Below are 23757 nucleotides of genomic sequence, written 5' to 3' on the forward strand. Positions count from 1 at the left end.
CCCCCCCCCCCCCCCCCAATGACTTGATGCAGAAAGGGAGCACATTGTTGCAGAAAAAAATCACCAGAATGCAGAAAATGTTGCTCAACAGGGGAGATCCCCCCCCCATGTTATATATTTATCAGCCTATAACAAGTTTACCCTATGTCTTGCAAAATGCATGAAATTTTACACTAAACACAGTATTTGCAGGCCCTTTTTAATAACACACATTCAATAAGATAATGCCTATAAAACAAACTAATAATATTAATGTTAAATTGTTTTTACCCCACTCACCTGTGCAGTCTTCTTTTGAATTACACGACAAGCCTGCTTAGCCAAAAGCAGTCGTAATTACAACAATCCCATTGTTGTTTAGATTTAATAAATGAAAAATATTGTTAAAATAATAAAATACTGTCAATCACCATAACTAACAAATAGGATTTGATCTTCATACACGATCTTCAGTTTTATCTTAATTGAGAGCTCAAACTCTGGCATTAGACGTAGCAAATAAACATATTGTGCAGTTGTCTTCTAATTGATGCCAGCATTGTTATCATATGATTGATGATGAAACTTTTTGTTCAGTGTCTGTCTTGATTAAAGCTCAGTTCATTTAAGTGTAAACCTCTTCCAGTATTTCTGAGATCTGATGTGATAATAACTCCTCGAACACAAAGACTCGGCGTTAAGGAGCAACACACTCTGCACTCATCAAGGGAGCCAAATGTCAAATACTGTACTTCAGAGAAATGTCAAGCTATTAATATTCTTGAATCCAAAAGACGATTTTACTGAGAAAAAGCCTCCCGCTAGCTATTATCACAAAGCATCTAGAAACTATAAAAAACTCAGGTAGTGGTAGGCTACAAACACGTATCTGGTTTCCTCAGCAGAGTTCAAGGTTTATATTTGTTGCATTCATACAACTTGGACAAAGTTGTAGAGGACGGATATATTGAAAGATACTGCGCAACATAAATGTATGAACCTTGTTGTACATTTTAAGATGAACGAGCATTAGCAAAACCAGGGGTGGAATGCAGCTAAGAGCATTTACTCAAGTACTGTACTTAACCCTTGTGTTGTCCTCGGGTCAAATGGGCCCGTTTCAAAGTGTTTTAGATCTGAAATATGGATTTCTTTTAACCAAATTGCCCAAAAATAACATGGATGATTCCAAACAACGTTCTTCAGTTGCAATTAATGATCACTTTCATTTAATTTTTGGGTGTTTTATTTAATCTTATAGCATTTGAATTCTTTTTTTCATAATGGTTTCAAAACAGTATCCGGACTAAACTTTGACATCTACCCATCTGTGATCCACTCAACACCCTCTGATCTGAACTTTTAGTCAAAATAATTCATAATTTCTTCCTTTTTACCAAAAACGAATGTATAATTTGATATAAATGAGATTTTTTGAACATGAATTCCAAGAATTAGTGTAAAACCTGTTATTAAACCAGCTCAGGCTTTTATGAAAAGCGCCAAAAGCATGGAAAAAGTGAGAAATAAATCAGGAAAAGCGACAAAAACATTGGAAAAGCACAAAAAAAAATATTCATTTTCAATTTTGACCTGGAAGGACAAGTTCATGGTTAACGGGAAGACAACATGAGGGTTAAGTACAAATGCTGAGGAACTTGTACTTTTATTGAGTCTTTTCTTTTCATGTCACTTTCTACTTCTACTCTGCTGCATTCAAGAGAGAAATGTTGTACTTTTTACTCCACTACATTGTTCTTGCAGCCGAGCGCATTTGCTTCAGATATAATCAGCAAAGGGACCCCGAATCTCTCCAGATACCAAACAAGAAGCCGGCCTACCAAATAATCTCTAAATATATATACAGTAAAACGACACTCGTTCAAACCGAGGGGGGGGGGGTATTTCCATTCTCTTTTTACAGAAACTAAGTCAGATTTCAGGATTCAATCTTTGTTAAAACTAAAAGAAATGATGATGGCGACTAACTAAGTACAATTACTCAAGACAAGGCAGCTATATTCACGGAGCACATTTCAGCAGCGAGGCAGTTCAAAGTGCTTTACATAAAACATTAGAAAAACGTTACAAAAACATTAGAAAAACATTTACGAAAGAGAATGTAAAAACAGGTAAGTAAAAGTTTTAAAAAAGAATAAAAGTTACAGTGCAGTGTAAGAAGTGGACATATATTTAAAATAAATTAATTCATAAATGTATACACAGAACCCCCCCCACACACACACACACACACACACACACACACACACCAAATACAATATACATTTGTGAAACAGACCTTTCTTTCCTTCTTTTGACAAGCTCTCCAGTTAATCTTTGGAGAGGGCCGTACCCCCATCCTCAATATAATATTGAGACATACAGTATAATCAAATTGGAATTTTGATTGTCTTATTTTATGCATTCTGGTGAATTCTTCTGCAACAAGTTGTTCCCTCTCTCCATCAATTATGGTACAAATGTAGGTAAAACTCGACATGACACAGGGGTCGGCTCAAATGGTAGCTGCTAAGAAATAAAAAATTTAAGATTTGTGCTGTGATGTGTGATGTTGGTATTTATTTTTGTTGAAATGGATTTCTTGAAATTCATATCAAAAAAGTATTGTTTAGGAACCGGTACTGAAGTCCCGGTGTTGGTTGTCTATATCCATGACGTCTCAAATCGGGCATTGCTCGTTTTGCCGCTGGAAATTCTGCCAGATGACACTCTTATGTTGGTACCTTCCGCTTTCTTTGTGTTGTAGTTTAAACCGGTGGATTTCGGAGGACTATGGTTACCTGGTCCTCAGATCTCTGCAGGGTAAATCCAGACAGCTAGCTAGACTATCTGTCCAATCTGAGTTTTCTGCAAGACTAAAACAACCTTTGGACATACACGTTACACCAAAACAAGTTTCTTCAGAGTCTATTTTGCAGCGGCACCGTGGCTCCCTCCGGCGCTAAGAACCGACCAATATGATTGTGATTGGTCTAAAGAAATGCCAATAAACCAGAGCACATTTTTTCCCATCCCGGAATGCTGTGTGGACTAACCAGACCTTCCTTCTTCTGGCCATGCGAGACTATAGTATTGTTATCAGGTACCAGTGTTGATCACCAGCCCTACATGGGACACAACTGCGGCCTCCTGGGTCCTTTGTTTGTTTGACCCGAGGACCTCTTTCACTCTTTGTACTTCATTACAGTTAAAGTCAGTAGACACAACATGGTTTCAAATGAAATGTTGAAAATTTTTTGATACCATGCAAAATATCTCAAGAAATTGTTATATTTTTGTTAGTTGACACCAAGCATAATTTGTACCTTTGCTTTTTATACTTTATGTACATTTGCTTACTGTAACTAACTTAAGTGTACTTTGAATGCAAGATTTTTATTTGTAATGGAGTATTTCTTTCACATCTACAGTCAGATTCACTGCATTCACTCTGAAGGAATCACTGCACATGGGTAGGCACTTTTAATGACATTAAATGTTAAGAATCTAAAAACACGTTTAAAACTTGCCCTGTTTAAGCCGCTTGCGTGCTAACTCTAGCAGGAGGATAACACGGTGTAGGCAGCACCTATTGTTTTCGTTTTTCTCTCTATTAACAGCCCTCCAAATTTCCAAACAATAGAGCTACATGTCAGAATCGATCGGGATTCTCCTTTACTAAAGTAAAAATATTAAAGAGTTCTATCCTTCAAAAACAGCACTATCAATTTATTATGCTTGTGATGCGTCAACACACCAGTAAGTAAAACTTAACCACGTTAAGTTAGAAAATGCAAAAACATATATTAGCGATGTGCCCTTTGGTCAGTTTACAGTTTTTACTGGCTTCTTTCAGTGCCCATATCTCTGTATTAGATCGTGTATTTTCACAAGTAGTACTGTCAAATATTATTCAGTGAAATGAGCTTGTATATATATTCTGTATATATATATTTTTGTGAGACAATTGTTAGGCCTTTTATTTGATTGGACAGCTTAGAAATGAAAGGGGAGGGAGTGGGGGAACGACTTGCAGCATATAGGCCCACCGGTCGGAACCGAACCCGCGGCTGCTTTTTGAAGGACTGAGCCTCTGTGCATGGATGCACACTATACCAGGTGAGCTACCCAGAGCTTGAATAATTTTTAAGTAAAATAAAAAAAAATCTAAATTTAATAATGCTCATGAGTAACAAACAATAATAACATAAAACATGTCAAGCTATATGTATTTGTCAATTACTACACACATCCTAAACAGTTAAAATGCCCTATATAACTATTGAGCCGCTCAGAGGAGCGCAAGACCAACGATAAAGTACGTGTTGCAGCCGAGTGCTTTCGCTTCAGATACAATCAGCAAAGGGGCCCCGACAACAAGAAGCCGGCCTACCTAATAATCTCTACATATATATACAGGAAAACGCCACTCGTTCAAACCGGGGGGAGGTTGATTTCCATTCTCTTTTTTTAGAAACTAACTCTGATTTTATGATTCCTTTTTTTAAACTGAAAGAGTGACAATTGCAACTAACTAAGTACAATTATTCAAGGTAAGGCAGCTTTGTGCAGAGAGCACATTTCAGCCGCGAGGTACTGTAATTCAACGTGCTTTACATAAAAGATTAGAAAGGATTTACTATTACTGAAAAAGAACGTAAAAAACAGGTCACATAAAAAAGACAATATGAAATACAAGAATAAAAGTTAGTGCAGGGTGTGTATGTGTGTCTGTCTGTGTGTGTGTGTGCATGTGTGCAAATGTGTGTCTGTGTAGAGTAAAAGCTACTTTAGTTATGTTAATAAGCATTGTGTGTGTCTTGCTTTTTGATTTTGTTTTTAGCTCTACGCTGCTGTCACTGGGAAATTTCCAATGAATAGATCAGACTTCAACACTGAGTGTTAAATAAGTACAATCTATCTTTTTTTCATCGCAGCCTTTTGCCTACAAGAGATAACACAGTGTGTCCTCCTTAAAAACACTTTTAAGTGTGCCATCAAACCTTAATACTAATCTTTTAAAAATTATGTCAAGACTATTTTTTATGAACCTTAGATGCATTCAATAAAACACATGTTAAAATAGCTTGTTTTTGTTGTTTGGAATTGTTTGCAGTTTGTTAATTTATTCAGATTGCTAAATACTGTGAATTACTATTTTGTGGCTGTGCATTTTTATTGATATTTTAACAAAATCGAAAATCACATAATCCAGATAAAGATGTACAGTTTAGCTCAGGGTTAGCATCAGTCAGGCTGCAGTCTGTATGTATGCATGCATGGTGCGGAAATGCCATGCACCACATGTATCATGTAGAGATTAAACAATATTTGTTATACATTAAAAATGTATTCATGTAAAAAGTCCAAATGTATTTCAAAAGTATCAGTTGTAGCCCTTTTTCCCATTGGGTTCACACAGGTACAAGATTACAAGTCCATTGAATTAAAATCCTCTCTTGTGAACCTTAAACAAACCTTGTTTGAGATAAGTCGTTGTATTTAAAATAATTTAGAAATAATAATGAAAATTTTAGAATCCACAACCCAACAAAGAATAGTTTTTTTTATAGATATGGCGAATGTAATTGAAAGCATCGTTTGTACAATATAGCATGACCAGTTATGCACACCACTGGGTATGATGGATCATGAGAACAGCCTGGTTTAATATTACGGCAGAATATTCTCAACATTTGCGCTCACAGTGCTGCGCGTATGCACGACTCATGCAGAGGAGGTTTGACCACGTATTCCTTTTTACATTTATCAGTGAGGCAATCATAGATTAAGTATAACTGACTCAACCACAGGCTTGTGAGTAGAACTAGCTTAGCAGAAATAAAGCCACAAACTCTGGGTTGTGTTTTTCCAACCAACAATCTTACATCTATAGGCAGGAAACAGTGATCTCACACTTGCTTCTGCCTCAGATGTTCTCTCAGGAAACATGAAAGTGTCGAATCCTAACTGCGTTTATTAGAGTTTATTTAAAGAAATCTGCCGGGTACTTTATTCATAAATAGGTTGTTATTGACACAAGACATCTGTGAATTTCTTTGTGTATGTATACTTTATTTTTGGAGTGTGGGAGTCAACATAAATTTACATTTGGTCATGATGTTCATATGTGTTGTAGGAAAAACTAAAAAAAATGACAAGATTATGAACAATAACAAAAAATAACAGTAAAAGAAAGAGGACAAATCTGTAAAAGGAAAATAAAGTACACAAAGTGCACTTATATCATATACACATATAATATAGTATACATATGTACTCATACAAACATATATACAAACATACACGTGTACATACATAAAGAAAGAATTACTGGATAAAAAGTCAAAGGGCACCCTGAACAGCAGCCGTCCCTGTGCTCAGGGTGTCACAGCGTGACTATACATAACCCTCCGTGGTCTTGACATTTACACACGGCATCAACATGTTACCCCATGCAGTACTGCAACAGGAGAAAAATCTCTCCATGAGCATTTAGTGCAAAAACCTAAAAAAAAACACTTTCAGATGTTTTTTCACTGGCAGTTTTATCTTCTCCCACAGAGTGAAAAACAAAAGCCGGTCGAGACCAACATGGTTCACTTATGTTATAATTACCTCCTCAAAAAAAACAAATTGAATGGCTGTGTTTTCATCTTGTTGCCAACAGAGAGGATTTGCCTGCTGGATGAGGAACAGAAATGGCTGAAATTTGACTAAAAAGCTACATGTAGTTACTGGTGATTACTGCACACATCATACTGTATAAAGGTTAAGACTACTATTCATCTCAAAATGCCAATAACTTATGATGTGTCTTTGAGGGAAGTCTGATATACAAGTATATATTGTATATATACTACACATATACTTTTTTTCTGACTGAAATGTTCCTTCATAAACATGTACTAAACTGTAGTTGTATTTAATATTAACTCAGTCCCACAGACACCGTCCTGTTGCCCTAAATACTAGAGCAGTGAACTTCAATACGGGGTCCAGGACCCTTAGGGGTTCCCCAAAGTTACTGCAGGGGGGGGCAAAGTAATTATTCAATCATTTAAAAAAATGTAAAGGTACTGTGTCTGAAAATTTGTATATACATGGTCCCAACATATTATTAGCAAAGACAAATCTGCCTATTGGTAATTTTACATTGATGACATTGACACTGATGACAGGTCTGTAGGTAAGGCAGACACTATGGCTGCCTTAGATCCTGCCTCAGATCCAGCTAAGCTTAAGGATTTGATGTGCTACATGCTACACATTTTGTTTTTGTTTAACATTGAAACATGATGTATAAATATATGAGTCACTAATTGATTGTAATACTGTAGCATTATATGTACCATCAAATGTTATGTGTAGAGGCTTTAGGCTGCACTACACGTCATTGTAAGCCCTTTTTAATATGCAACTCATGTTAAAATAATATGTGGTGGGGGTCCCTGCTCTGTCTTTCTTTCACCTGATGGGTCCTTGGCCTAAATCACGTTGACAATCCCTGTCTCTAGAGCATCAAATCTGCAGCTGACATAGTCACCAACAAACACAAATGTGTCCTGAGTGACAGTAACGATAACCTTTACAAAAAAATGAAATTTCTGTTTATGACCATTTCTGAAGATTGACACCTTCATTAGCAGCCAGTGTGCTCGGGGCTCAGGGACGGAGAAGAGACTTCTGAGAGACTGACATTGTTGGTTTTTGGTCTTTTCATGAAATGTATTAAGAATCATCCATTAATGTCCAAAAAGACAGGACAAATAGTATTACAGTACTATAGTATGGAAATCAATCAAAAGAATAATGTAAAAAAACAAACATGTTTTGGTATAATTAAGCATGTTTTAGTGCTAGTTGAACCGGCTTAAATTCTCTTTTACAAAAGTGAATTAGTTTTGCAGGTCAGTGTAATTATTTACACAGGTTAACCTTTTTTATTAAATTCAATTTATGCTTGTAATTTGTTTTTTATTTATTTGTACAAAAACATATCTTTAATTTCTACTAATAAATAGGATTAAACAATAATTGGTAAGAAAAATATTAAATAGGAACTAAAAAGCGGCTTCCTTAGTTTTTAGCGTTTGCAGTAACATTTTCACTTTCTGTGAGAGAGAGTATTATCTTCACGGGATCTTATGGCTTTATAGGAAGTGTGTGTGTGTGTGTGTGTGCGTGCGTGCGTGCGTGTGTGTGTGCGCGCATGCGTGCATGCATGCATATGTGTGTGTGTGTGTGTGTGTTCTGCATTCAAAATGTTACTGGGTGGAAGTACAAAAGTATTACTAGCCAAATATACTTGAAGTAGAAAATGTAAAATGACTCATTCTGAAGATGCAACTGAGAGCCTACATACTTTTAATTGAATAATTATTATTCGTGCATTTATTTTTTTAAGCAGTGTTCTTGTGGTCGCTGGTGGAGGTGGGTTTAATTTGAATTTTCTGACATCTTGTGAGGAGTTTAATCCTAAACAACAATAGAAAGATGGACTGTACTGGAGATTGAGATGGTATACTGTATATACTATACATACAATATATACTGTATATATGTGTATATATACTGTATACATACACACAGGTATATCAAAAAGTAATAAATAATAAGTAAAGTTGAAATCAAAGGCCAACTGCCATCTTCAAGTCATAATGCACACACATTTAAACCATTGCATTATTGCAAAAGGCTTGGAGCTTTAAAACATTAAACATACATTAAAACATACTGTACAACCTAAATTTTTGAATTTATTCATTATGTTAGGCTAATGTAAGGCTTGACGCTTGATATAACTGCTTGATTTTGTCACCTTGCTTCGGAGGGCAAAAAAGCCCACTGTGCAACATCTCTGATATTCACTGAGATAAAAACTGGTCCAAAAGCTGGCGGCGGCAACGTTTCCGCTGACAGAAAGACACACGTTGTGTCAGTACATAAAGTGATTACAATCATTATACATTGTGATTACAGGTTATTGCAAAGGCAATCGCAACCCATTCCCATGTTGTTTTTTTACACAATTTCGACTTGTTTCTAGTAACATTAATGATAGCTCCTCTCTATTCAAGGCTCTCAGGATATCGTGGCAGTGTAACAAAACCAGGACTCTGAAAACCGAAGCAGACGAAATGAAATTAAGGCAGTCTTCATTTCATTATTTACACCGATGCATTACTTTGTCTGCTATGCTTTGACTTTGATTTATTACTTTGACTACATGTCTGCAGTCAAAAGTGCCTACTCAATATGCATTGTTAATGGAAGACATTACATAAGGCCTTTGGGGTTTCCTGTCTTCCTTGCACATGTTTTGTTATGATGAATTGGTTAGTCTGTACAAATTATTATTCTTTTCTGATGCGCTAAATTAAGGGGGAAAAAATAATTAACGTTACATAAAATAATTAAGATGGACATTACATTCAAGCCATTGCCAAATGAGTTAGTAATGTGATTCAATGGCAAAGGATCTGCAAGGCTTACTCAATGCATTCTGTGCCAAAGCAATGATAAATGACTATAGTCATGTGAAAAAATATTCATATACGGTGGTGCTCATAAATGTATAAATCCATGCTAAAGTTGACTAAAAAGATCAATAAAAAAATCATCTTTTGGAATTTGACCATAATGCTTTAATTAAAAAAATAGGACAAATCTAACTTTTAAGGACACCACTTTTCTTTATGAATGAATGACATATTGTAAATTGATAAATGTTGTTCCTTAAAATACAGGGGCATAAGTATGCAACCCCCTATGTCAAATTCCCATCAAGGCAGGCAGATCTTTTGTTTTTAAAGGCCAGTTATTTCATGGAACCAGGATACTATGCATCCTGATAAAGTTCCCTTGGCCTTGTAATTAAAGTAGCATCATCACATACCCTTCACCATACCTAGAGATAAAATCATAAAATCATCTTTTATTGCAAATCAAACCAGCTATTAGGCTGAATGAAATAAAAACAGACCAAAAGTCTTTCCCTCATTGCAATGCGGATATTTCATTACTTTTACCAAGTGTTTGTGTTGGCCTACTATTTTCTTTTCCCTTGTCCCCCTGTACCTTACTGACGCATCCTTGGGATTCAGATTTTCAGACTTTTAATGCGTTGGCTCGTAACAGTGACACCTGGTTTAGCTCAGGATACATCCAGAAGGTGAAGTTACTGCATGCTACAACGATGCGTCTGAAACCTCTTCTCTTGTTGTAAATGAATGATTGTCTGAGCAAAACATTCATGGCACAGCTATGTAAAGAAAAGATCTTCTTGACAGCAGGTGTGGTGAAAACAATACCACTTTTGCATAAAGGGAACGCTGCAATCAACACAAACTGAAAGTTACACATAGCCACGTTAAGCATCATCAACGAACAACTTCTCGTCTAATGAACGGTGTGGTCAGTAGTACTGGTGTTTTCCTCACTTTGGCATCCCTAGTATTTCCTAACAAATTTATGGAAATTTATTCCAAAACTGATGCTGGAAATATTTCAGAGTTTGCTAAAATATAAAATCGACTGTCTCTCTGACTTCATGTGTTCTTGAATGTGGCCTACTGTAGCTAGCAGAAACCCAAATGCTGTGCAGCAGTGTAACAGATTATGGGGGGTCCCCTTTCAATACACTGCACATTGTGTACATAACACACCACATATAATTATTTCCTGTAGATCTCAAGAACTTGTACTCGACAACTGCACTTCAGCAAGTGTAAAGTAGGAAAGCATAAACGACTGACAGACAATTATGAGTAAATATAAAAGCATCATTGTCCTATACTAATTATCAATATTAAAATTACAAAAAAATGCTCTTTGACCTTATCCACCACAGCTAGTAACCCTTTCTAACCATAATAATTATTGTTTGAATAGACAGACATGAACAATGAAATGAAAGAAAACACTAATAAATGAATAAAAGACAAAAACATTCAAAAGTGTGACACACGTCTTAAATTATATACTATTTTGTTCTTTTCCTGAACAAGGTTGGCTCTATGAGAACATAGGTGCTGTTAATATTAAAGTTAAACTTCCTTCTTATCTTTCCAACCATGCAAACTCATCGCCTCATTACCCCCTTCTGTTTTACTTTATCTACCATCACCCTCTCTCCCCTATTTGCAAAACACACACACACACACACGCACACACACACGCAGAGACTTGAGCATGTTGGCGTAGAGCAGGAGGGGGATTCGCACCACTAGGTGGCACAAACACACAACTGCGTGGATTGGACCAATTCAACAGAAGAATCCCTGTAGATTTCAATAAAAGAAAATCAGTTTGATTTGTTATTTCAAGGAAGTTGGGGGAAAAAAACATGCTACCACTTAATTTTACCACTAGGCTACTTTTCTAAATGTCCTTTTCCTTGCCTTCTATATGATCCTGACTTGATGTAAATGTTTTTTGTTTTTTTTTAAACATAGAGGTATGTCTTGGAAGACAGTGAACTCCTGATGGACTTCCATCCCTGATGGAGACGGGGTGGAGCAGGCGCAGGTGTGGAGGGCAGCCAGTGCTTGCTAAATCTATAAATGAATCTATAAACTCCTGTATTAGTCATATGTAAATGTGCTGTATTTATATAGCGCTTTTCCAGTCTTAACGACTGCTCAAAGCGCTTTTACATCTACAGGAAACATTCACCATTCACACACATTCATACACTGTGGCCGGGGCTGCCGTACAAGGTGCCACCTGCTCATCAGATAAACATTCACACACATTCACACTCCGATGCGCAGCACCGGGGGCAACTCGGGGTTCAGTGTCTTGCCCAAGGACACTTCGACAATGACTGCAGGGGCGGAGATCGAACCACCAACCTTCCAATTGGCAGGCAACCGCTCTACCACTGGGCCACAGCCGCCCCATATCCGTGTTCCTAGCAGAATAAAAAAGCTTGAAGACATACCACACATCTACACCTTTTTTCTTTAGTTTACCAAGTAGTTTTTGAAACAGCGCACTGTTCTTTACAGCCTTGTAATTCTGTGTGTTTTTGTAAAACATAAGTTCTAGTTCAGTGCAAATGTCCATCAGTACAGTCCATCAGACTTGCTTAACTGTGTTTTGAAGCAACAGCTCAACACTTTTTTGGGTCATGTATTCTTTTAGTATGCTTCTTTTTAAGTCCCTCTTTCCCTTCACTTCACCTTAGCAAGGCCAGACTGTTTGTGCAAACACAAGAGGATATAATTTGCACAATACACAAAATACCCATTCATTTTTTTCAAAAGCTAAAATGATACTTACAGGCAAATTATCGTGGAGATTGCCAGGACATGGGTTTTTGTATACAGGTCACACACAGAGGCATTTACAGGCATCTTCAGAGAAGCATAATGCAACATTTAAGCCAAACTGCTTAAATGTATTTAATATATATAATATAATGTAAAACGTATTAGACTTGATGAAACTTTAGGATGAATTTTTACTCGAGGATTGTACATTTTGTACCACATCCCTTACATTAGCTAGTATTACAGCTACCTAAAAAGATTTCAAATTACATGTGTGTATTGTCTAAAGACAAAATTGAAAAAATGTATATTTATTCTTTAAGTTTGACTACTTTTTTCAACAAGATATCACAAGTCAAAACAGTGGCATAAACCGCTAAAGGGTTCAAGCTATAGTGCGTGATTTCTGTCTCTCCCATGAAGAATTCTAGGATAATGATAACCAAACTGTCGGGGTGTCCATATGATACAAATCTTCCGTGATAGCGCACCAGCCCCGTTCCTCCACACACTTGTAGCCAAGGAGCAAATGGTGGATTAACAAAAACACGATGGATTTCACAAGACAGGTAATTATCTTCACTCAAATTCACTGTATTCCACAATCTTCTGAACATTGCCATACGTTGTGTGGAGCTGATAGTCTTAATTAGCTTTGTATAAACTCATTTGGCAATGGCTTGAATGTAACGGATGTTCATTAATATAAAAAAGTTACGCATTAGAAATTTAAAACTCAACAATTTTTTTCTAACTAATGGAATTTGCGATGAAAAACGGCATTCAAATCAGACCTGACAAACAAAAATGTTATGTTATTGTATATAATGTTAGCATTTTAAAGTTGCACACAGCCATGAAGGTACAGCATCCACCTGAATATTACTGGGTGCCTTGAACAACCTGTCCCTCCCGTACGTGATGTGTAGAGCTATGTGATGGTTTCCTGCTTGAGTAGACCAGGCTAACCAAAACATAACAGCCTGGCTTTGTACCACAGAGATGTTACAAATAGCTTTATGATCCCGTGGGTTGCAGGGAAAGAACAACAATGTGTCTTGGATGAAAGAATGTTACACTCTTCCAATATGTTTATCAGACCTCGAGTCATGATTTTTTTGCTGTTTATCTGCTTTTTTTTTTTTTTTGCCTGACCAAAAACAATAAGGTTGCATTAAGCAGAAAGCTACCAAAGTCAGTGTGCATGTGTCCAATGAGAAAGAAGCTGTAATTCTGTTGTTCAGCTTTAACATTGGAACCCAGTCAAAATATTAGAGGGCTTTTTAATGCAACAATGTTATCTATAATCTAAACTCATACCCGGCTTGTGCTCCAACCTATTTGTTTGCATTTTTTTTATCTTGCATCAGCGCTGTTGACATCTGAAAAAGCATCTTCATCGACATGTTTATCATTGCCATAACATGACATGATGAGAATAATGCTAATTGGGAATCTGTGTCAGACCAGACACCAGGGAGCACAGGATGATGGATGATCACTAATCTTAGAAATTACAACATCATGATTTATTTATTATTTATTAATTAATTTATGTTGCTCTCACATTGCTACCTAGTGTTATGTCTGACCTGAGCTAACAAAGGCATGTTTGGAAATATTTCCTCTGAATTGCAATGCAAATGTGCCAGTTCAAAGTAACTGAAAGTAGTGTGTTCATTAGTGTAATTGCCTTGCTCTTCCAGTCCATAATGGCAGTTTTGTTCATGTGTTGATATCTGCTGTCACTTACCCCTAACCATGTTTGCTCAGCAGTCAGGCCGGCTGACGGAACATTATGACTTTATCGAGCGGCTTTTACGTTGCAAATGTGTTTTTCATCATTAGATTTCTCCGATTCCTGGAATCCCTGAAGTCCAGGAATTCCAGTGGAACATGTGTACGTTCAAAAGTTGTTTAAGTCGTGCGAGAAAAAACTCAAATTGGACAGATCATCTAGCTAGCTTCTGGATTTACCCTGCACAGATCTGAAGAGCAAGTAACCATAGAGTTTAAAATGCCAACTCAAAGAAAGTGGAAAGTAATGGGTCATCCAGCCAAAATTAGGGACATCCGGTGGAATTTCCGGCAGCACCTGAACAATCCCGGAAATGAAATTAGCCCCACAGCGCAAAAGCCGCGTCATCCAGGTTATTCTGTACGCCGCAGTTGAATTTTTTGGCCGTGAAGTGCTACTGAGCAACTCTGCCCTGCATCCATGTGTCTAATTCGTCCTGAATGCTATCAACGTGTATCCTGCTCTTTGCTGAAGTTCATTTGCAGCCAATTCTTCACTGCGTAACATGCTGAAATGCTTTGTAGTTGTCTGAAGACATGTGAAGCAGCGGCTGTTTCCTGAATACTGCAGCTTGTATTTATTATATGACACGTACTCCATGTGACATACTGTTCCCTTGGAGAGTGTGACAAAGAGTGGAGATTCAGTTGAAGAACCAGCTGACCTGCTGAGTCATATAACACGTTAATACCACTGTTGAAAAAAAGAAATGCTCATTGGAATTTTTTTTCTCTCTCTATAGGAGCACTTCATCCACGAGCTTCTTTTGAAGTGGGTTTTGATGTCAGCGTCATCTATAATGGATCAGAGACATTTTTCTGATGGCCGCCCCCAATACACCTCTTAAGAGACAGGAATGGAAAACATGGACATGGAGACATGGAAATAGATGCCAGTATGCTTCCATGGAGACATGGAAATAGATGCCAGTATGCTATTTTCCTGTCATTACATTTTCTTCACTTTTATACCTCACAAGAAGGTGCTGGAGTCAGAAAGGGAACAAAATAAATTACACAGGACATTTGGAATCAGACAGCAAGTCAAAATAGTTTATTGTAGAACAGGATTCATAGTCGAGGCACTACCTCACATTTAGTATAGGCACTGAACTACTGCACTGGAGTCACAGCCACGAATCGATCTGAAAACAAAAGCCTGCCAGCCAGGTGTACAAATGTCATCTTCCGGATTGATCAAGACAACACGTCAGTAAGTAAATGCTCTATTAAGTGATCTGATGGGGAATGATATGCACCAAAGCATATCATCGGAAAATACAGGGGTGTAGGTAACAAATTCCATTTACTATCGTTATTGTAACAAAGTTGTTCTTTTTTTTGAATATATTAATAATAACCTTTTTAACTACTATTTTAACTTTGACTGAAGTATTTCATATGGCAAGTTTCAAGTTGCAATCGTTACGGAGTAAAAAGAAAAGTAACGTGATAAAGTCCAGATGAACCATGTGAGAATGGAGCAGGAGAAAGGAGCAGCAGGAAGCAGAGCTCCACGGTCACAGGTGACACTTTGCACTCGGCTGACACTCTGTGTAAATGTTGACTGGCTGTGGTCTAGTACACAGGTATTTTTGGAAACAGGGTTTTTTCCCTCCTTTGTTCTCAAATAACATCCAATCCAAAAATCTCTGTCCAAATGACCACGAGAAACACGTTAAAGCTACACGCCCGGCATGTTTTAACAGCAGTGTGTGATGATATTTGTATCAGCAGGAACCCTTCCTTCAGCCTAGATTCTTTCTTGTTTCTCATCACTACGTCAACAAAGTGCCTTTGGTCCCCCGTGGGGAAGCCCCAGCCAGAAACAGGGCGCAGGTTTTGTAGCCCTTCCTATGATGATTGACTCATCATCTGACAAAGCAGCACAGGTGTGTTTAGTTGTGCTTTTGAACATTACCTCAGGCAACATGCTGAAAAGATTATTTTATTCCTCTAATTCACAGCTTGGGACCACCTTCCTTCTCCTTGTTCACTATCTAGGTCGCTCGACCACCGTTGCGGTCTCTCTTTGGCTTTGAGCCTGGAAGGAAAGGGCCAACTTTAAACATTTTACAGTAAGCCATTCTCACTAAATATTCTTCCTTTAATTATTCACTGATTTAATGCACCACCAACTAAATCAAACACACCCACATGGTATGTAACCAGCAGGTGCATGCTGGGTCTGGCAAAGAAATGCTCAAGAGGGATCCTCCAGCAGCAGCTTCTAAATACACTTAGAAACTACTAACTTTAGTGGGGAAAGCATGAACGTTTGGCTGTTTCTGACAATCTGTGTTACACAGTACAGTTATGACATTGTCCTCACTATCCAGAGAGGAATATCTAAAAATGTCTAACTTTTTCCTTTTCTCTTTCTTTTTTTTTTCTAGTAGGTTTGTGTAGAGGAGGACGGTTGGTTACAATTGATAATCAGTGGTCAGCTTCCAACATGCAACATTATCACCATCATCATATGCCTGCTCTAGAAACTTTAACCCCAAATGAACCCTTCTTGTCATTTTGAAAACGCATTGATTGTATCACTGGTGTTGATACAATGTGACTGGCAGGCTTTGGTGAGGGGAGGCAGCTTTTCCATGAGCACATTACATCATCCAAACACATCCTTACACTAATTCAGTGTTGGACTTTCTAATACACCGCAATACATTTCTTGTTCTCTTTTGTAAGTCTCATCTCAACCAACAGTTTAAGAACACACTGCAGTGTCACACTGATCAAGTACAACAACCACCACAACACATTATATTAGGATTACTATTATTATTATAACAACAATTATAATAACAAAAGTAAATGCCAGCATATGCCCTCGTTTCACTCACTTTGTCTGTGCCAGCACGTAATGAAAAGGAGAAACTCCTCCTGTAAACAGGAAGTACATTAATTGATAAATATTGTTTATTATAGCACAAATGATGTTGTAATAACTTTGTACATCTGTGGTACTTATATTAGCACGATAAGTAATGCTTAACCCTTAATTGAACTGCTGGGGTTAGATCTGGCCACAGGCAAAGTAAAGAATTGTATTTGAAGCCAGAGGTTGCTTTGTGCTTGTATGCGATGATATATCTCATAGGCCCACCTAGAGAATGACCCTGGAATAGATTGATATTTTTAGAAATTGAATTATTTGCTTTCTTTTGAGCATTACATAAGATCACTAGAACTCTCATGTCGGTGCACCAAGTGTAAAGCTATAGAGTCAGGAGGTGACTATCTTTGTTAAGCAATAGGACTGGAAGCAGGGGGAAACTGCTTTGGCTCTATTTAAAATCAGTTAAAAGAACTCCTCTAAATAAAACAAATCAATTTATTGCATCTCTTAAATCTGTACATGACCAAAAATGTACAAACAACAACTTATGGCTATTGGGTGAGTTAACGATTTATTTGAGACCTCCCCCGAAAAATGTCCCCATGTTAAATTGAAGAACCTCATAAAACCAGATTTTAAAAAATAAATGAAAAAAGACAGAAATATCCTGATTTTCAGACTCAAAATTGGGTCGAGCCTGGAGCCAAAAACTAAAGCACCATCCTCCTTTATGGTCCTGAGGATGCTCTTATTTATTATTATGCTATATTGTTTGATGGTTGTCATATCTGACTCTGGTCAATAGACTACGTTTACATGCACATAATGTTACGGTTTTTGCCCTTATTCCAAAAAAGAAAAAGACAACCTAGCTGTTTACATGTCTAATGAGAGGGAATTATTCCACTAAATGCAGTGAGAACTTTCCCAGTTGTGGAGGACTTGTTGAACCATGTCAACACAACGTCCCTCTTTCCTTCTTTAAAAGGTCGGCGTAGTGATGTGTGCACATATCCAAAAACCTGTTGACATCTTAGTCTTTGAGAAGTCTTTTAACGCAAACAGCCTTGCAAACTGTTGGCTGGTTGGTTTGTTTGTTTACAGCAACCATAGAAACGCACAGAGCTGACCATAAGCTGTAAACAGCCAAGAGGCCATAAACTGGGTGGGAACTGCGGTAAAACCCCCGTTGAGACGCATAATCCAAATGTGTTGTCACCACCCGTTGTGAGTCGAATGCAAATGTGAGTTGTGCATGCGTTAATTTTTCTAGTAGCCTACAAGATGCTAACAAGAGACTTCTGTAATTTAAGTACAGTAAAAGTGGATCTACATAACGAAGTTTGTTCACTGCTGGCTACACGTTAGCATCAAACACAACAAAGGTTGTCAAAGGTGTTTTGAGCTAACGTAAGCTATAAAACAATCATACATAGCTGAAATTTTTTTGAATTGATTTCCAATATCCCATAAACTGTTTAAATCCTAGCATGTGCAACTTACATATGCACTCGACTCACATCGGGTAGTAACAATGCTGTATACATGTTCAAAGAATGCCTCTAAAACCAGAATAATGTCTGAATATCCCATGTCTTAATCAAAAAAATACCATATTTGGGAAAAGGCGTTAATCAGAATATCCAAGCGGAATATGCTGTTTACATAACCTGTATCAAATTGGGAATATTGTCATATTTGGAATAATAGTGGAATATTGGTGTGCATGTAAACGTACTGAAGTCGTGCTACAAATTACAAATACCAAGTTTGAAGTGGCAGAATTATCGTGAGTGGGTGGGACCGAAAGGAGTTCTGCTTGTGTTTCAACAACCAAATGTTTAAGTCATTATACAATCCAAGTGTAAAGTAATACAACATAAATATGCATATTTAAATATTAATTCTTTTGTTACTTTTTAGTGTTTCACAGACACAGCCTTCCACCTGCCCACACCCACACCCAAAACCAAACCCAAACCCACACGGCGTCTGAGTCAGTTGAGTCCAATCTTCCTTATTTTTTGTTTTCTTTCTTTCTTTCCCTTTCTTATCACCTTAAGTACATTTCTTGATTTCAATACACCTCCCAAATCACATTAGCACATACAGAGCACATGGCAATACTGATCCACTGAGACTACAATGCAGTTTACCATTTATGTCAATCACTGTAGGGAAACAGCACAGGACAGCGAGAGCGATTAGAACAGCAGAGACAGGGATTCTGGATTTGTGTTTCTCCCAAAATGTCTGTACAAACTAGTTTCACTTAAACACTCATCAGTTAAAATGACACACAGCATTAAAGGCCTGTGGTTCTCATGTGACATGGGTTTTGAGATAGCATCTTGGTTCAATCACAGAATTCAATAAAAGAATTATTCTGTGTTTAGATTTAGTTGTATTTTTTATTTTGCTGATTTGGGGCTTGAAATCCCCACATAAGGTTATGAATCACTTAACACATTAAAATAGAAATTAAACGAGCCAGCTTGTTTGTTCTAAATATCTCTCTTGTCTTTAGTGTCATAGGTAACCCTTCGAAGGAATTTCTACTTAAGAACCACATATCAGATAGTGGTATTACGTAATTCTCATTCCCAGTATTGTACAAACTGTGCTCACATGGTGAAAATAAACAGATTTCTGTATATAATTCTATTAAAAAAATATGTGCTGCAACATCCAGCCAAGCCATTGCTTTGCAAGAACACATCGTTAGCGACAAACACTTTGGAGAACCCAGCTCAGATCAACACCACGACACATCTGTCACCTCACAACCTCAATCCACAACACAAACAACTGTCAAATTAATGAACAAACATGAACAGGTAACAGATAAAACAGCAAACAATTATATCTAATCCTGGTTACCTCATCAATAATCATGACCCAAATGGGAAACAAAGACAACAACACATGGGTAATGCTAATGTAAGTGGAACACATTTATGCTACCTGCGGGTGTTGACACTGTTCCCTGTTGCTCAGGAAACTGTGTTCAAGTTTGTCTGCACAAAAACAAAATTCATATAAGACACAGTTCTGCATTGGATTCATAAAAATGACAACAGTGTAAATTCGGCCATCTGTGCTGAATGCAACCCCGCTGTTTTGTCAGAACCTGAGTCCGTGGGCCTTTTTTTTGTGAATTAAGGCACAGAGGGCCCTATTTTAACGATCTAACCACACGGCGTGAGGCGCATGGCACAGGTGCGGTTTGGGCGTGTCCAAATCCACTTTTGCTAGTTTGATTGCAGAAAAAACGGTCTGTGAGTGGGGAGCATTTTTCAAAAGGGATGTACTTGGTGTGTTTTGGATGTAACATGCAATAAACCAATCAGATTGTCATCTCCCATTCCTTTTAAAAGCCAGGCGCATAATTACCTTGACACATTGCTATTATGATGGCAAATTTACACCTTCATATTTTTATTTGTGATCTTTTGCATGTTTGTGTGCTGCTGTACTTCCCTGTGTGTGTGTGACAAGCATAATGTGCGTGCGCTGTGCATAAGCCTAGACTTGTTTTACTAATGCACTGTTAATTTAACAATGAAATGCTGCAATATTGAATTTAGACCGGGTTTTTGTTGGTCAATAGCACCATCACTTCACGCTGCCTCAAGATAGCTATGCCAAAAATGCACCTGAACACACCTCCCTGTATGACCAGCACACCCATGGGTCTTAAACTAGCAAAGACACTGCGCCGGGTGCAAGATAGGGCCCCCGACTGTGTCATGCCCAATGTGCCTACACCAAAAAGGGACCCGAATGTACTGTATGTTGGACAAGAGGGCACATAATGTATCTATGAATATCTGCGAGGTGATGAATGATACACAAGGCAACATTTTGAGTCAATGCAAGTCAAATCAGTTTGCTCCAGATATTAAAACCGTGCCTGAAAAAGAAGGTTGTTCTTGCACATTTCTTGCCAGTCCCTTTGCTGTAAAAACCTGTGGAATAATTGTAGGGCACTTATTGCTTGTAAAATTGCCATGTGCCTCAGGTTCTGCCAATTTCTCACACTCAGTTTAAAAAATGACACCTAGAAATTTATGCTAATTAAAACCATACAGGTCTACAATACATTTTGGCTTTTACCTAGTCCTGTAACAATACATTTACATATGCTTGTACAACATCTGCTCATGGCCTGTTAAAAGAGTGCAGCATGTAATTAGCTGCTACCTGCACTGAAGCATTCTGCTCTTTTGTTTTCCATTTCTCAACATGTTGTCATCAGAAGTAGTCGGGATTTCACTCCAAAGAGTATACAGCCTGACACGTATGTCACATTTAGATTTACATTTACGAGGCGTCTTTTCTATTGAAAGAGAAATTTGAGATATATAAGGCATCTTCTCTAAAAACAATTTGACACAGACAAGGTCGGACGAGTGAGAGAGGAAAGCTAAAAAGCTAAATTAAAAAAAAATTTAGAAAAAAAACAGACAACCAAAAGAGAGAGAACGCTCTGGCAAAGTCCCAGAATTCCTCGGGGACTGCAGCGTGGCAGCATGAACATTGTATCAAAGAGCCAGAGAAAACGAAAGACTGCAGAGGAGACATTGTCTATCCTCCAGACAGCTCACACAATACTGTAATGTATGGTGAGCGTGGCTTTGCGTCAAGAAATGACACAAACACACACACACATGCACCCACGCAAACGCATAATACCCATCCACACGCATTCAACATCACACAAATGCAAATAAAGCCCAGCGGCACACATGATGTTGTGTTTTCACCTTGTGTTGAGTTAGTGAAAAACCGAACAATGAATGCAGCCAATAATTTGTTTACAATATGTGAAATGTAAAAGGTCATCTTTGCTTTGTTTCCAAACCAAACCTTTACTATTTTGGTTCAGTCTCTCAGCTCTCAGCAACCTTGTTTCCAGTCGAAGCGAGCAGCTATGTTTCAGCTAGAAAGCTCCACTAAACACACTTTAGGCTACCTGTTGAGCCAGTTAACACAGTGGAGCTTTTAGCAGCTAAAGAGCCATATGTTTCCTTCAGAAGTTGGTGGAGACCAAAAACTAAGCTAAAAGAAGAGTGAATATTAGACTTAAATTCATCAGCTGGACAGAAATAACTCCAAAAAGAACGTACTCCCGGTCTGCTGAATTGGTAATTCAGTTTAATATGCTGCTTGCTAACAACTGCGTCATATCCACTTAAGTTGATAATGTGTTCATGTTGTGTTTACAGAAGACTGTCCTGCCATGAAAAAAAACGCTCCGATAGATCGTTTGTGCAAGCAGCCATTACGACTCATAATCATTTTATAGTGGCAGCGCCCTCTAATGGCCTCCTATAACAATTACAATTATGTTGCAAAGCAGGAAGTAAGGTGACGTAAAAGAGCCAAATTTGGCATAAGGAGAGAGGCTGGGTTTGTTGGATGGGTCAGACAAACAGGACTCTCACCCAGGAGACTGGTGTATGTGTCCTGTTTGAAAATAAAAGTAAACAGCGAGTTTCTTTTGTTTTTCTTTACCTACAGGAACAAACAGAACTACGGCGAATCACGCTCTGATGATGATTTCACCGATACCAAAATATGTTTTTTTTATAAAGACTTTTAGCCTAAGCCTAAATTACTTTTTGCATGAAAACTTTTTAGGTGTATGCACTGCATGACCAAGTTACGTGGAAAAAATGGCCATTTTGCCAGACCTTACCTACTTTTCATCCATGACAAAAAATAAACACGCAATTCTACCCACACACACACACACACACACACACACACACACACACACACACACACACACACACACTCACACACACAGTCTCACACAGCAAATGATTCAAGTAGGTAGGCTAATCAGTGTTGGATGGAGTAGAAGTCACAGTCCCCAACAAACAGAGCTATTTATAGACTAAATGATCTCCGTGTTGTCTCCAAGCTTTGGTGAGTGTTGCCAGATAGAACTGTGCGAGAGGGTGACTGCATTCTTGCACTCAGGTTTACAGGTATGTGCTTGGATCTGCATCCACGTTTGTGTGTGTGTGTGTGTGTGTGTGTGTGTGTGTGTGTGTGTGTGTGTGTGTGTGTGTGTCGTGAGGGGGTGCACATATCTGGTGCTTATACCTAACACACTCATTTAGATGCACACAATGCAACCCCAGAAATAACCAACTGTCAACTGACATTTTTAGTTGAGCTCCAGCAGCTTTAGTGCTCTCTCACAGCAAAAGATGTCCGACTCTGTTAGTAAAGTCTGACCAGAAACGTATTTCAAATGGGGCAATACAGGGTAAGTGTGTGTGCGAGAGAGAGGGAGCGAGAGAGAGAAATAGAGAGAGAGAGAGAAAAACAATGCTTACATAAGGGGTCAGAGATAGCTTCCTCTTCCTGTACTGCTCCTTATTTATGTCTCTAACTAGTCAAACTAACTTATGTTTTTTCCCCTCTCCTCTTGTATGTATGAATGTGTGCAAGTCTTTTTTAAATTAGGTTTCCTGTTTTTGGGTGACATAATGGTTTGTTTGTCATGCACCTGCAACATGTATGTTATTTAAGTAGTTTGAATGTAGCAGATGAATGTTGTCTCTAAATGATGCACAGTGTAATAGGCTGCAGTGGTGTGTCTCAGCTTGTCGTGTTTGTTCGAGTCGTGAAATAGACCATTATCTGTTAAGTTTTCCAATCCTATGCGTCGATCCAATCTGGTTTTAATTTTTCAGTTTCTTTCCTACTGCCTCCCAATGTCATTTATCATTTTGAAGGCAGTGATCAAATAAACTCTGGTAATTAAAACTGAACTTGACATTTTTTCGAGGCAAATATCATCACCTGTACTCTACCAGCAAGAGCAGTTAAGCTTGTAGATCA

The 23757-nt window shown here is 37.9% G+C and overlaps 1 protein-coding gene across 1 annotated transcript in view; it reads right to left on the reverse strand.

Moving 5' to 3' along the window:
• Positions 1 to 15724: 15724 nt before the first annotated feature.
• Positions 15725 to 23757, reverse strand: part of LOC117947878 (kelch domain-containing protein 8B-like) — a 136768-nt gene continuing 128735 nt past the window's right edge. Inside the window, exon 7 of the mRNA XM_034877230.1 lies at positions 15725 to 15735. The gene's annotated coding sequence lies outside the window, so the exon portion shown is untranslated. The remainder of the gene's footprint in view (positions 15736 to 23757) is intronic.

This window comes from Etheostoma cragini, chromosome 7 (assembly GCF_013103735.1).
Source record: "Etheostoma cragini isolate CJK2018 chromosome 7, CSU_Ecrag_1.0, whole genome shotgun sequence".
Classification (NCBI taxonomy): domain Eukaryota; kingdom Metazoa; phylum Chordata; class Actinopteri; order Perciformes; family Percidae; genus Etheostoma; species Etheostoma cragini.